Source organism: Euprymna scolopes, chromosome 3, assembly GCF_053919585.1.
Source record: "Euprymna scolopes isolate OS-2025 chromosome 3, ASM5391958v1, whole genome shotgun sequence".
Classification (NCBI taxonomy): Eukaryota; Metazoa; Mollusca; class Cephalopoda; order Sepiida; family Sepiolidae; genus Euprymna; species Euprymna scolopes.
The window spans coordinates 59886647-59899791 of NC_136484.1; the positions used below are offsets into that span (position 1 = coordinate 59886647).

General features: G+C 33.6%; 1 pseudogene; it reads left to right on the top strand.

Moving 5' to 3' along the window:
• The first annotated feature begins 11119 nt into the window (after positions 1–11119).
• On the top strand, positions 11120–11245 carry LOC145263960 (U2 spliceosomal RNA; annotated as a pseudogene).
• The last annotated feature ends 1900 nt before the right edge of the window (positions 11246–13145 follow it).

Sequence of the window (13145 nt, forward strand, 5' to 3'; positions counted from 1 at the left end):
CACGCAACCCACGAGGAATTAGAATGTGTTGAGCGAGTGTTTTATTGCATTGTGGATATCTCCATATGTTCACTCAACGTCGATATTATCCTACAAGTTGTTCCGAGCCAAAGTTCTTCGTCGATTCACCAGTTAGAAATGTTTATTATGTCGGAAGATTACCAACGATCCCCGTCTATATAGGTGAATGACAGATTTGCAGCATCAGATCTTTGCTTGACCAGACCAAACCGCACAGAACCCATTAACGCGGCCCTTTACTAAAAGCTCAAAAGTAAGAAAAAAAAATCATCCGACCCTGAGAGGTGTGGTTAAAAGTAAAGAACCTTACCTCATGCATCGTGCAGCTCGTGTTAGGAAAGAAAAAAAAAAGAGAAAATAAAAATGGGCGCCCCTGGTATTTATGGACTGAAAATCACGTGATGTGACGAGAGGGGGGAGGGGGTATGCAAAAGAGATGTTGTTGGGTCTCTCTATAAAAAAGCAGTCTTCTTTATTTTGGGCGTCAGTGTGGAAAGTGCAGAGAGAAGAGAACAGTTGGATTTGAGTTTGAGACTTTTGATCTGAGGTTGAGTTCAAATTTAATGTCTGAGAGGCACACTGGCACAACTGCTTGGGGTGCTCTCCACGAAACAAACTGTCCGTTTCAAAAATTCAACTCCCACTCCGTTTCCCACCTTCTTATCCGGGTAAAGGGCGGCCCTAACTGCCCATGTCTATCTCCTGAAATCTTTCCACTCCTGACTATATTTGGCTGTATGTGAGTGGTCACCAATCTCCATTTTTGTGCTCTGCCGTAGTATGTAAAAGAGGTGCTATCTTGAAAATCGACATTTAACAACAATCTATATCTCTACTACTAAAACAATTCTAAATTTACTAAAAGGAGTAAATCTTTAGCATGAAATATAAATGCCATCAAATAACAAACTACACCAAAACATTGTCCGAATATACCCAGCGAAAATCGACTCTAAAAGTATCAACATTTTTTAAACCTTATATATAGAATTAAATGACGCAAAGAAGGTTGATATGCTGGTTAAACAAGCAAGCAAACAAACTATTTCTACTATGATATAAACGGAACTTTGTCTATCTATGTGCTTGGGAGTTCGTTCCCTACGGACTCGAAAACGGCTGAGCCGATTTTTTTTTTATAAAATTTCACACAATTATACATCACGTGTCTGACAGTGCTTTTAAATAGAGTTTGCATCGGAATGTCTTCGATAAGTATCGATGATCGATATAATCTGATGAAAAAGGAACAGGCGATTTTGATCAAAGTTTACACCTTACAAAGCCTAACATCACAAGTGTACTTGAGAAGTTTAATTACCAAATAAACCAACAGGCTCGACGTATAAAAATCAACAGTAGCTGCTTTGATATATGACAGGGGCGCGCTCGAAATGAATATTTCTGTTTAAAGCACAATTGAACCATGATACTTGACTTTCATTGTAACTTAAAGTCATTATGTATAAAAAAAATAATTTTATAAAATCAACAGTAGGTTCTCTACAATGCAATGTAGACTACAATGTATTGTAGACTAACTCACTGTGAGGAGGCATGTGAAGCTTCCTCCCGGGACACCGCGATAGGTCTCCAACTAGAGCAACCATCATGTAATTTGATTGATAAATTGTCGATTTCACAGATTTTAATGACAATAAAAATATTTGTTGATCATCATTAAACTCCGGGCATAGTCGGGTTTCCTTGCAAGTAGAAAATAAATAAACAACCGTAACCGAGCTCTTTATATCCGGTTGGCTTTGTGAACATCTAAAACTATCTGTGAATCATGCCGTGGGATTTAAAATGTAGAAGATTCGATATGCCGTAACACACAAATTAAGGCAATTTATATATCATATATTTTGGGTATAACGTTTCAGACTTATATTGTTCGGCAAAAAAAAAAGACAAGAAAAAGATAGACTATTTAACATATACTAAAAGGTACTCTTTCTTTATGATAAAGACCAATGTGTATTTATTTGCATAAAATAAATATAAGTACTTTCATCTCGTCACGTAAAAGTTAGTGTGTTAGCCTTTTGATATTTGCCACAACGACACTATTTCAAGTGGTGAGAGGAAGCGAAAAATCAAGTTTGATAACCATCTCGGACTTAACCTTTCTACCTGAAATGAATTCGAAAGATTTCATCCACTATGCAATAAAACTTCAACGGTGGTTATTTTTGTTTCTTTAGATCATTAGAAATGATAATAAAAATCTATATGAAAAATGAACTATGAATATTTTATATCTTAATAAATAGCGAGTGCAAACACTGGCGAAGCATTATATCTTTCAGTCACTTTTACGGACGGTGTACACTAGTAAATATATTGCAGGGGGTAGTGTGTTATGTCAGTGAAACTGCAAAAAGAATTGATATGGCGTTAAAACGGAAGAATTCAATTAATCATCTACAACAGGTATTGTGTTTCGACATTAAATAACTAAATAGTTGATAAATCGGCATTCATGCAATCCAAAGCGGGCCATCTCATCTATCAAACTTGATATTCTTGTGTCAGCGTGTTTATTTTTAGAGCGTGACTTTGAGTTTTATTTAGAAGTACTATTATTATGCTGTCTATATAAGCTGAATTTTCTTAACCAATCTCAGAATAACGCAGCGTGTTTTATGATCCGAGCATGCATGGTATATACACATATTTTTATCCTTGCCCCCCCCCCCAATAAACAGATTAGAAAATCTCTGTAATGACTTGGTCCCTGTTGATTTTTCGGTGTGATGCCAGTTCTGGGCAGTTCTAGGAGGTCCACCCTGCCAGTCCTTCGCAATCTCTCTTTGAGAAAGGGGTTAGTTTATTGCTAATCGCCTGAGGAACCCTTGCCGGGGAATGCCGACGAGGCTGCCCAGGAGCTTTTTGCAGGCCAAAGTGCTCTTACTCCGGGGGAAGAGGGCTGACTTTTAATCCCACTTTCTGACCCTGGTGTCACGGTTCTTGCTGTGGGAGCGAACTAAATTCTATGCAGGATATATGAGATTCGTAGGCAATACAGAAGTTTGGGTTCAATTAGTTGTGTACAATAACTTATGGATCTAAAGACGAAACAACGTAAAGGTATCGTACACCTTATGATGAGAAAGTACACGAATGTAGGGGGGGGAGAGAGAGAGGTTATGTATTAGTATTATTTATCCTCTTTGTATAAGAAAACGCTATATCCGATTAGTTCAAAATGACACGGGGCGTCGAGAACACCCACGAAAAGTTTGGTAAATTAAAAAAAAAAGTCTTTATATAAAGGATCTAAGTGAGAGTAAGCTAAAAGATAGGAGGCGATGGGGTTTGTGTTTGAAGTTTCTTAAGCAAATGTACATCTTTCCTCCGACGTGATGAAGGGCGGCTCAAATGGTAAAAAAGGTAGTTGATTGAAACCCTTCTCTATGCGCAGCGAAAACGAGAAGTCAGACTCCCCATGAGAGAGGATATGTTCTTTGCCAGTCTCAAGCTGAATCGAAACAAAAACTACAGAGAAAAAAAAATGTGATGACATTTTTAAAATGGTATTTCTTTTTACTGTGACTTTGAATGTATAGTCCTCTTTTTCTCTTTTTTTCTATGTATCTTTATTCTATTATGTAATCGTTCTCTTTTCTTGCATGTCGCAGCAATGTGCTCACGACAGCTTGTGATCTAAACCCGACACAGCGGTAGATTGTACAACTTTGATCCACACAACGAAATATTTATTATAAGCTGCATCTGATACAAAAAAGGAAACCAATCATTTTCCGATTGAAGGGAATAAAATCGTATTAAACAATAAAAAAAAGACTAGGCAATAATACAAAAATAAGTAATTAAGGATAAATATTCATATAGAAAACTGAAAGTAATATCGATTAACTACACAAGTTCAATATTAGTAAATTATGCATTTGAAACAGATAAACTAATCCGCGAACATGCTCCATATACAATAATACCTGCCATGCAGGTTTGAAAGTCGAACACGCCCGATGAAGGGAAGACATCCCGAAATATAGCATTACGGTCACACCACCAGACCGTTTAACGCAAATAAGAACATCCTACATATAAAATACTGTATATATATATATATATATATATATATATATATATATATATATATATATATGAGAGAGAGAGAGAGAGAGAGAGAGAGAGAATACACATACACATAAATCGGATCAATAAAAGTGAAACTGCATAGTAGGTTCAATCGTTATATCTTGAGTTGCGTCATTTTGAGTTTGTCCGTCACACCTTCGCATTGTTCTGCCTTCTATAAACTTAATGTTCTTCTTATATATATATTAAACAATGTTTCAAGCAAACCATTTTTTTTTTATCTTATCAATAATTTTTAAAAACATTTTTCATACGCTGTAAAATAATCTGTTTATTGATGTGACAAGAAAAGAGGAGAACATCATTCCAACATTGATCTGATGTTGGAATGATGTCCCGTTTCAATGATAAAAATTGATCGCCGTTCAAATGTGAAAAATTACATTGACCCTCTCCCCCCCCCCAAAAAAAAAAAATAGCAACAAATAGAACAAAAGATGAACAACATCGCTTTCAACAATAACTTCGGTTCTGTTAATCGCAGCAGATTGCGACAAATGAAGTCCAACATCCTATATCACGTTGATTATTGACACTGACCTTAAAAAGTTCGATCACAGTTGAAAGTTTGATTGAGTTTCAATTTCCGATTTAGTCAAATTTAATGTGTGGATCCGAGACCCTTTAATACCAATAATCACCATACAAAATTTTAACCCGATCTGATAATGTTTGAGCCATCGATATTTCCATGGCATAATTTGATCAATCTGAAGATCATTGAATGAATACAATACTGGAGAGAACTTTAATGCCTATTAGACATCCTCCTCGTGTCTTTAAGGTCTCTTTGTACAAGGGTTTGTTAGGAAAAACTCGCATGAGAATACTTTCCCTTACAAGTAAACCCTGACTAAATATTCAAAATTACATAGTATTCGTGACCCAAATAAGATGCCCTTGGTATGGCTAACCCACACTGGCTTTTATGAGGAATGCTGCATCTTTTCCAAGTGTTGTTACCTCAATAAAAACACAAAATTGAATACTCCAACAGATTAGATGAATTCTTGTCCTGGAATCCAGTACTGAGAAGAGAACACAAGAATGATATACGACAACATAATTAAATGGTCGATTGAAAAGGGGAAAATTATGTCCGAAACTTTTTTACTAATTTGGTGTTTGAGAACTTTAATGAAACATTTGAATATTAATGTATTTCATATGGAGATCAAGTGTTAGCCACGGGAAGGGGGTCTATTAATTTCTGAGAACTTCGACTGTAGTAAAACGAAACAAAAAGAGAAGACGAAGGCTTGGTGAGTAAATACTCTTAATATGCGTGTAGTCTAAGCAATGACAACAAGTGCAGGTTCCGACACAGAAGTAGAGTGTGTGAGCTATCTGACATCTAGCTATAAGGTGCTGAGGGATGGCTACTATACAGTGCAAACAATGAAGTGTGCAGATATCTCCACTGGACGATCTGTAAAGAGTTGAATACCGAGTGCAGCAGAAAGTCCTGGGAACATATATCAGAAAGAACAGTTGGAAATAAGTCATACACCATGACTATACAATCCCTACAGTTACATACCTAGAAAACAGAATGATAAAATCTGATAGAGACAAGGAGAAAAAGCAGCCTTAGTAGAAGTTAATGTTGCCAATGATGATGGGTTATACATAAGGGAGAGGAAAAAAATAACGAAATACCAAATTCTTACGTACGACATGAAAAGAAACTGGATCTTAGAAAGATCTCTATCATTCCACTAATTATCGAAGCAACGGGACTCATAAAAAAAAAATTCAAAGACTATCTGGCAAATGTACCCGATGAACCAAGTGCAAGAGAGATTGAAACAATGGCACTAAAAGGGACGGTTAGAATTATATTTTTACTTTCATCATATTTTGCTTTGGTTTTGATACCCCCCAATTCGAAGCTATGTCTTTACAACTCTTCCTTTTCATAACCTATCATACTTTCATAAATCAGAGTTCATTTTGTGTAGGCTGTTTTTGCACTCGGTCAACGACGGGTACTTTTGCTAGTATATATGTATATATATATATATATATATATATATATATATATTACGTACTAAAAAATTATCAAAATAAAATATTTAAATATAAAAATGAATAATAGTGCGTCGCGGCAAGAGGGGCGACTTACGTCATGTACTAGGTAACTGATTGTAAATACAAATGCTGTATTTAAACGCTCCTACCATCGGTAAAAAAAATACTCATAGAGAGATATAGATTAATGTGTGTGTGTGTGTGTGTGTATTCACGTAGTGGAAATATATATATTATGTTTCTATATACTCTTATCTATAATTAAGACGAAAAGAGAACTAAATCCGAAAATCACAAAAAAAGAGTAACCCCCAACCTTGTGAGCCTACACAAACAAACAGCCATCACCACATGCTTTGGTGTTTAATGGCAAAGAGCATCGCTTTCAGGACTCCCCACTGTGAGGTGCACCTTGCTATGAAAGGTAGAGTACAAGATTAACGTTTGAATAAAAGAAATAAGTGTCCCGTTCATCATCACCAACCCTCCTCTAAAAAAAAAAAAAAAATAAATAAATAAAAATAAAATAACCATCAGTTCCAGCCTATGCATCGAAACGATGCTTCTACACAGGTATCCATTATAAGATCGGCGTTTGCGTGAATCACATTACTACATAAAACACTTTCGATTTTTTTTTGTTTTCATACGGAGTGTTTCTATAGCGCCAGCCGAATATAATAAATTCAGCGTTATTACAAGGTACGTTATTGCTAGCACATCATTAATTATTATATATCCTATCTGATAGTGCTCGGTACTCAAATATTTATTAGCAGAGCTGTTATAGCTATTGTATGGTTTTTAGTTTACATCAGAATGTCAAGATCTCGACGTTACTCTTCAGAGTCAACTGATAAAACAATCACTTGGTTTTAAAAAACTTTTCAGTGGAAACGTCATGGTAAGTCAAACGTGCCTTTATCTCTCCATCCCTCTCAATACATGTGTGCGTAAGTACGTATATGCTAACGATTTATAACAACATATATAGTACAATATATAAAATCATTTAAATCCTGGAGTAATTTAATATTATATATATATATATATATATATATATATATATATATATATATATATATATATATATATGTAAATTCTTGGTACAACAAAATGGAAGGAGAAATTTCAGAGGAAACATAATTTAATTTAAATACCAAAGAAACAAACAAAAAAAAAGCGGGCAGGTGGAATTATTAAAATTTCCTTAAGGCCTTATCGTCTGACCCTCTAAGAGGAAACGTCAGAATGATAAATTAAAAACTAAGAATCGAATGAGGAAAGAGGGAATTTGGTTTCAGTTGGAAGACCAGTGAGAAAAAAAAATTATAATCTCATTGTTCAGGTGGTTTTAAATCAATAAATATTTCCAACTGATGTTTCAAAATCTTTTGTCTACACAGGCTAGGTCGAGAGCTATTAATGACTAACGCCTCAATGATATTGAGATGATAGTTCGACCTAGCACTGTATAAAACAGAAAACCACCCATCGGAATATTGATCAGAACACCTATGTATACTAATCAGGTGATTACCGATGGCGGACTCATGAGATTGGGAGTGCCCGGATGTTCTCGAAACCTGGTGTAATCGAATATCCCGAGGGATATGTTGGGATATTCTCATTTCTAATCTTTGGGATGTTTTGCCAACGTAGTCAGCTCCACACTGACAAACAAATTTATAAACAACAGAATTCTTTTGAATGGTTGGCAAAACATCTTTACGAAAAGAAGAGAAAAAGGTTCGAGTTGTGTAAACTACTCTAAGCATAGTAGATGGAAAACAACGTTGAGTAGCAGAAGAAATCCTTTCAACAATATGAAGGCCAACAGGACCTAACCATGGTAATTTTAAATAAATGGGACAACGTGATGGATCAATACGTTTAACACTATTAAATGTAGCAATTTTACGTTCAATAGTAGTTTTTATTATATTTATGGGATATCCATTGCTAAGAAAAATATTTGTGATTTCACCAAGTTCCGCATCAAGACGGTTTGGTGAACAAATCATAAGTGCACGATGTGTAAGAGCGCTAATGAGGTTTATTTTTCTAGACTGAGGGGCAAAGGAAAACCAATTAAGATAGAGCCCTGTAAATGTATGTTTTCTGTATACAGAGGTCTCAAACGTAGAACCAACTTTAGAAACACGAACATCGAGGAATGGGAGAGAGCCACAGTCCTCGACCTCCATAGTAAATTGTAACGATGGATGCAAGTTGCAAAGACGAAGAAACTGTTCAGCTTCACTCCGTGAGGGAAAGCATGCAAAAGTGTCATCAACGTAACGTGTATAGAATGTTGGTTTAGTAATTTTGGAAAATAATTCGTTTTCCAAAAATCCAACGAAAATGTTGGTTATATGCCATAGATTCGTTATGAAAATTATTTTGATAAAATATTTTCTCTAATGAAAAGAAAGCATTTTTTGAAACTCAGCGGATAAAGGATTTTTTAATATTTCTTTTTTTTGTTTTCTTGATTATCCTGTCGAACAATAAATTTTTATAAAATATGATTTAAAGTCTTTAATTGTCTTCTTTTTTGACAAACTATTTCTTATATTGCTTTTTTTTTAAAATGTAATTGCGATTATATATATATATATATATATATATATATATATATATATATATATATATATATATATATATATAATTATCAACTGACACGTATTTCCTCGTCTACGACTCATCAGTGGCTGAATCTAGCGAGATTCAGACTCGGGATCTCATAGCAAGAAGCCTAAACTCTTACCACTGGACCATCTCGCACGACTGTTTGGATATATCGCGATTTACGTAGATGTTATTTTATTTGTTTTTGTGATACGTTTTGAATGAATTCAATTATTTATACAAAAGTGCATTTTACCCTAAATGCAAGTTGCGTATAATTTTCCCTTTGACCAATTTGATATCCCCAAATAGGGAGCGACATATATATTGTTTTTAAAATATAATTATCTACTGACACGTGTTTCGTCGTCTACGATTCATCAGAGTGGCTGAATCTTTCTCTTTAATCTTACAGGAGCTTTTTTCTTGTAAATTTAATCATTACTTCTTGATTACACACACAAATCTATATATATATATATATATATATATATATATATATATATATATATATATATATATATATATTAACTATGATATAGTTTTAGAAGCTTTTCAGTTTTAAAACTATAAAAAAACGAATCCCAAGTTCCACGTTGCAAAACTCTTTCACTTGTAAGTCAATTAATCTATGCAATCACTGCATTTGTTTGCTTCCAAAAATTTACATAGTCTTAATATTATTGTTATGGTCATCAGTTATTTATAGTTATAGACAAATACTTATGTAACTGTTTCAAATATTTAAAAACAGAACAGCATTTCATTTAAGTTGATAAGTGTTGATTATAAACTCATCTTCGTTAAAGAAAAACAAATGCTGTACATGTCGGATGTAGTTTCTTTTTCCCTGGTTAATCTTCTTGCCAATCTATTTAGGTTATTAAAAATATCTTCCTTACCTGCATTGTTCGTATTTATCCACGATAACAATGTTTGTCATTTACAGTCTTTTTCATACTCTTTTTTGTACTCTTTTTTATAGAGTTCGGACAAATCTTTTTGTACTCTTTTTTATAGAGTTCGGACAAATCTTTTTGTACTCTTTTTTATAGAGTTCGGACAAATCTTTTTTGTACTCTTTTTTATAGAGTTCGGACAAATCTTTTTGTACTCTTTTTTATAGAGTTCGGACAAATCTTTTTTGTACTCTTTTTTATAGAGTTCGGACAAATCTTTTTTGTACTCTTTTTTATAGAGTTCGGACAAATCTTTTTTGTACTCTTTTTTATAGAGTTCGGACAAATCTTTTTTGTACTCTTTTTTATAGAGTTCGGACAAATCTTTTTTGTACTCTTTTTTTATAGAGTTCGGACAAATCTTTTTGTGCTTTTTTTTTTGTACTCTTATTTAATGAGTTCGGACAAATCAAATATACTAAGCAACAACTCCGTTTATATTTCATGTACTTATGTTATTTTTTACTTCATATGTAACAGAAATTGAAAAATACTTTCATATTACAGCTTGTATAAACTTAAAATTCATATAAACATTAGTATCAATATTTATAAGATACTAGATAAAGAAGCAAAGATTGAGCAATATTAATTCTAAATTCTCTTTTACTGAATCTTATTCGAAATTTTCTTTATATATGAATAAGAATTGAGATAATTTTAGACAAAAAGTTCTTGTGTCAAGAAAATGTTTTTCAATTAAAAATAAAAGTTTATTCATATCCATGGAATCAGAGAATTTATAATTAAAACTCCGAATCTTATAGACAAATAAACATTCAGTTTTACAAAGAAAACGATAAACATTTAAACAAAAGCGTTCATTTTGTACTTCGATATACATAGCGAATAAAAACGGTCTTTTTTTGTAAAAATGTTCAATAAGAACTCATTTTTTTTCCTGTAAATTTAAATATGCATTTGTCTATAAGATTAAGATTGTTGATTTATCTCCCTTGGTTTCTTGATATTTCCTTTTTTAAATTTGCAGATAAGACACTCATAAAATTTAATTTTATGTAAAAATAAAACGTGATCAATTTATGATTTTTGAAAGGTGATTTTTATTTCATCATGGATAAGTACATAAAGATTTTTCTTATCTTTTTTTCTAATATAGGGGATTCTCTAAAAGAACCAATGAACTGCTTCCTGATAGTCCTATTTTAAGTTTCAGAATACATAACAATTAAACAGTTTTAATTTTACAATTCTTCTTTTTAGTCGCGTGCAAGCGACTCTATAAGTCGGTCGGTCGGTCGGTCCGTCTGTCCGTAACACTTTTGTGCTTGGCCTTTTTGGTTAAGATCAAAGGTCTGTTGTTGATAGATGCTGTTCTTAACTTTTTAAGCTTTTCTTGGCCTTTTGGCCAAGATCAAAGTGTAGTATCTGTTCTTACTACATGGTGTACTTATTGTGATATAAAGTGGGGGATCACTTTTCTGTATTAATTTAATGTAAAATGATCACCCACTTTACAACCAGTCCGACTCAAAGCCATTCAAGTCATTCTCCAAATCATTCAAGTTGTTTTTGAAGGATTCCAGTTATTTTTTAAGCATTCAAGTCATTCTTAAAGTCATTCAATTCATCCTTAAATTCATTAAAGTCATTCTAAGTCATTTACTTTTTATTTATTTAAGTCATTTCAGACCATTTTTCGGTTATTTTAGTTTATCTTTAAGAATTTCATGTCAATCCTACATTCACGCATTCATTCGTTACACGAGAGCACGCGACTAATGGCTGTCGGCCTTGTTTTTAAAAACAGCGCATGCCCCTCATATTCAGAAATTCATATTGTGCCAGCTTGCCTTAGTGATGATCTCAAAAGTGTTGCAAGTATTGTTATATATTTGTTTTAAATTTGAAGCAATTTTGCTAGATAAGAGACCTTTGTTTGCCGGAAAATATTCGAACTTTAAATTGCACTTGGATTACATATTAGTCCAATTTACACGGAGCGTAAACATTCGAGTTTCACCACACTCACGCACACACATTTTTATATGCATTTTATTTACTAGAGATATTTATAACAAGTGCGAGGTCAACAGCATATCCTTTTCATTGTTTTGACTCTCGAATGTGTATCCATTGATATCTTATATGCTTTTATGTAGAGTGATATGATTGTCAGTTGATTATCTGTTTCGGATATATACTCGAGAGTCAAAACAATAATAAGAGTATTCTGTTTTCATAACCCTATTAATAATATAAAAATAACACAATTTGGATACCATAGCTATAAATATGTCTTAAATAAACCACGCCAGAAGAAACACTCATGAAGTTAGCCATTTTCAAAATGTTCATCTTTTATTGTTAACATCGTGATGATGTGAGCTTTACAAAATCTCTATGACATGTATGTTGGTTAAATTGAATTAAATAATAATACTGACATTTGAGTAATCGATAGTAATCCACCGCAGCGTTTCAATTGCACTACTCAAAAATCTTCAACCGGAACTAGCTTCCATATTTTCTTCAACCGGAACTAGCTTCCATATTTACAAAGTTGTTTAAACCTTGTTTTAAACAGAGAAAACGGTCTGGAAAACTTTATAAGTCTGCCCCGCATTTAAAAATTCTGAGTATCGGTCATATGCCCCATCACTACAGACCAATACGTCTTCTGTGCGTCATGGGTAAGTTGCTGAACTCTATGCTAAACAAAGAAGTTATCAACCACCCCAGCAAAAATAATCTACCGAGTGACCCGACGTTGTCCGAAATCGAATAATGATCAACGAATGTTTCACCCCCTTTTTATTCTCATCGAAATCGATGAAATCGCCCCCTTTTTTTTTTAATCAAATCGATTGATTGCCTGCCTTAATTGGAGATCTTCGCGATGCACTTGGGGGAAGCTCCACATGCCCCATCGCAGTGACTAAGTTCACAATACAATGCAGTGTACATTGCACTGTAGAGAACCTACTCCTGTTTTCATAAAATTATTTTTATATATAATGGCTTGCATTAAATTTTAAGATACTAAAATCAAATTTCATTGTCCAACATTCATTTCGAACGCGCCCTTGTCATATCAAAGAATTTACTGTTGATTTTATATGCCTGGCATTACTGGATGTGCGGTGAAAATATCTTGAATGCAGGTTCAAACTGAAAAAGTCAATTATCATTATGAAATTGTGCGTTAAACAGAAATATTCATTTCGAACGCGCCCCTGACATATCAAAGAACCCACTGTTGATTTTATATGTTGGGACTTTCGGCTTGTGTGGTCATAAAACATCTCAAATGCACTTTTGATGTTAGGCTGTGTAAGGTGTTAACTTTGTCAAAATCGCCTGTTCCTTCTTTCATCGGATATTTCGATTATCGATATTTATCAAAGAAATTTC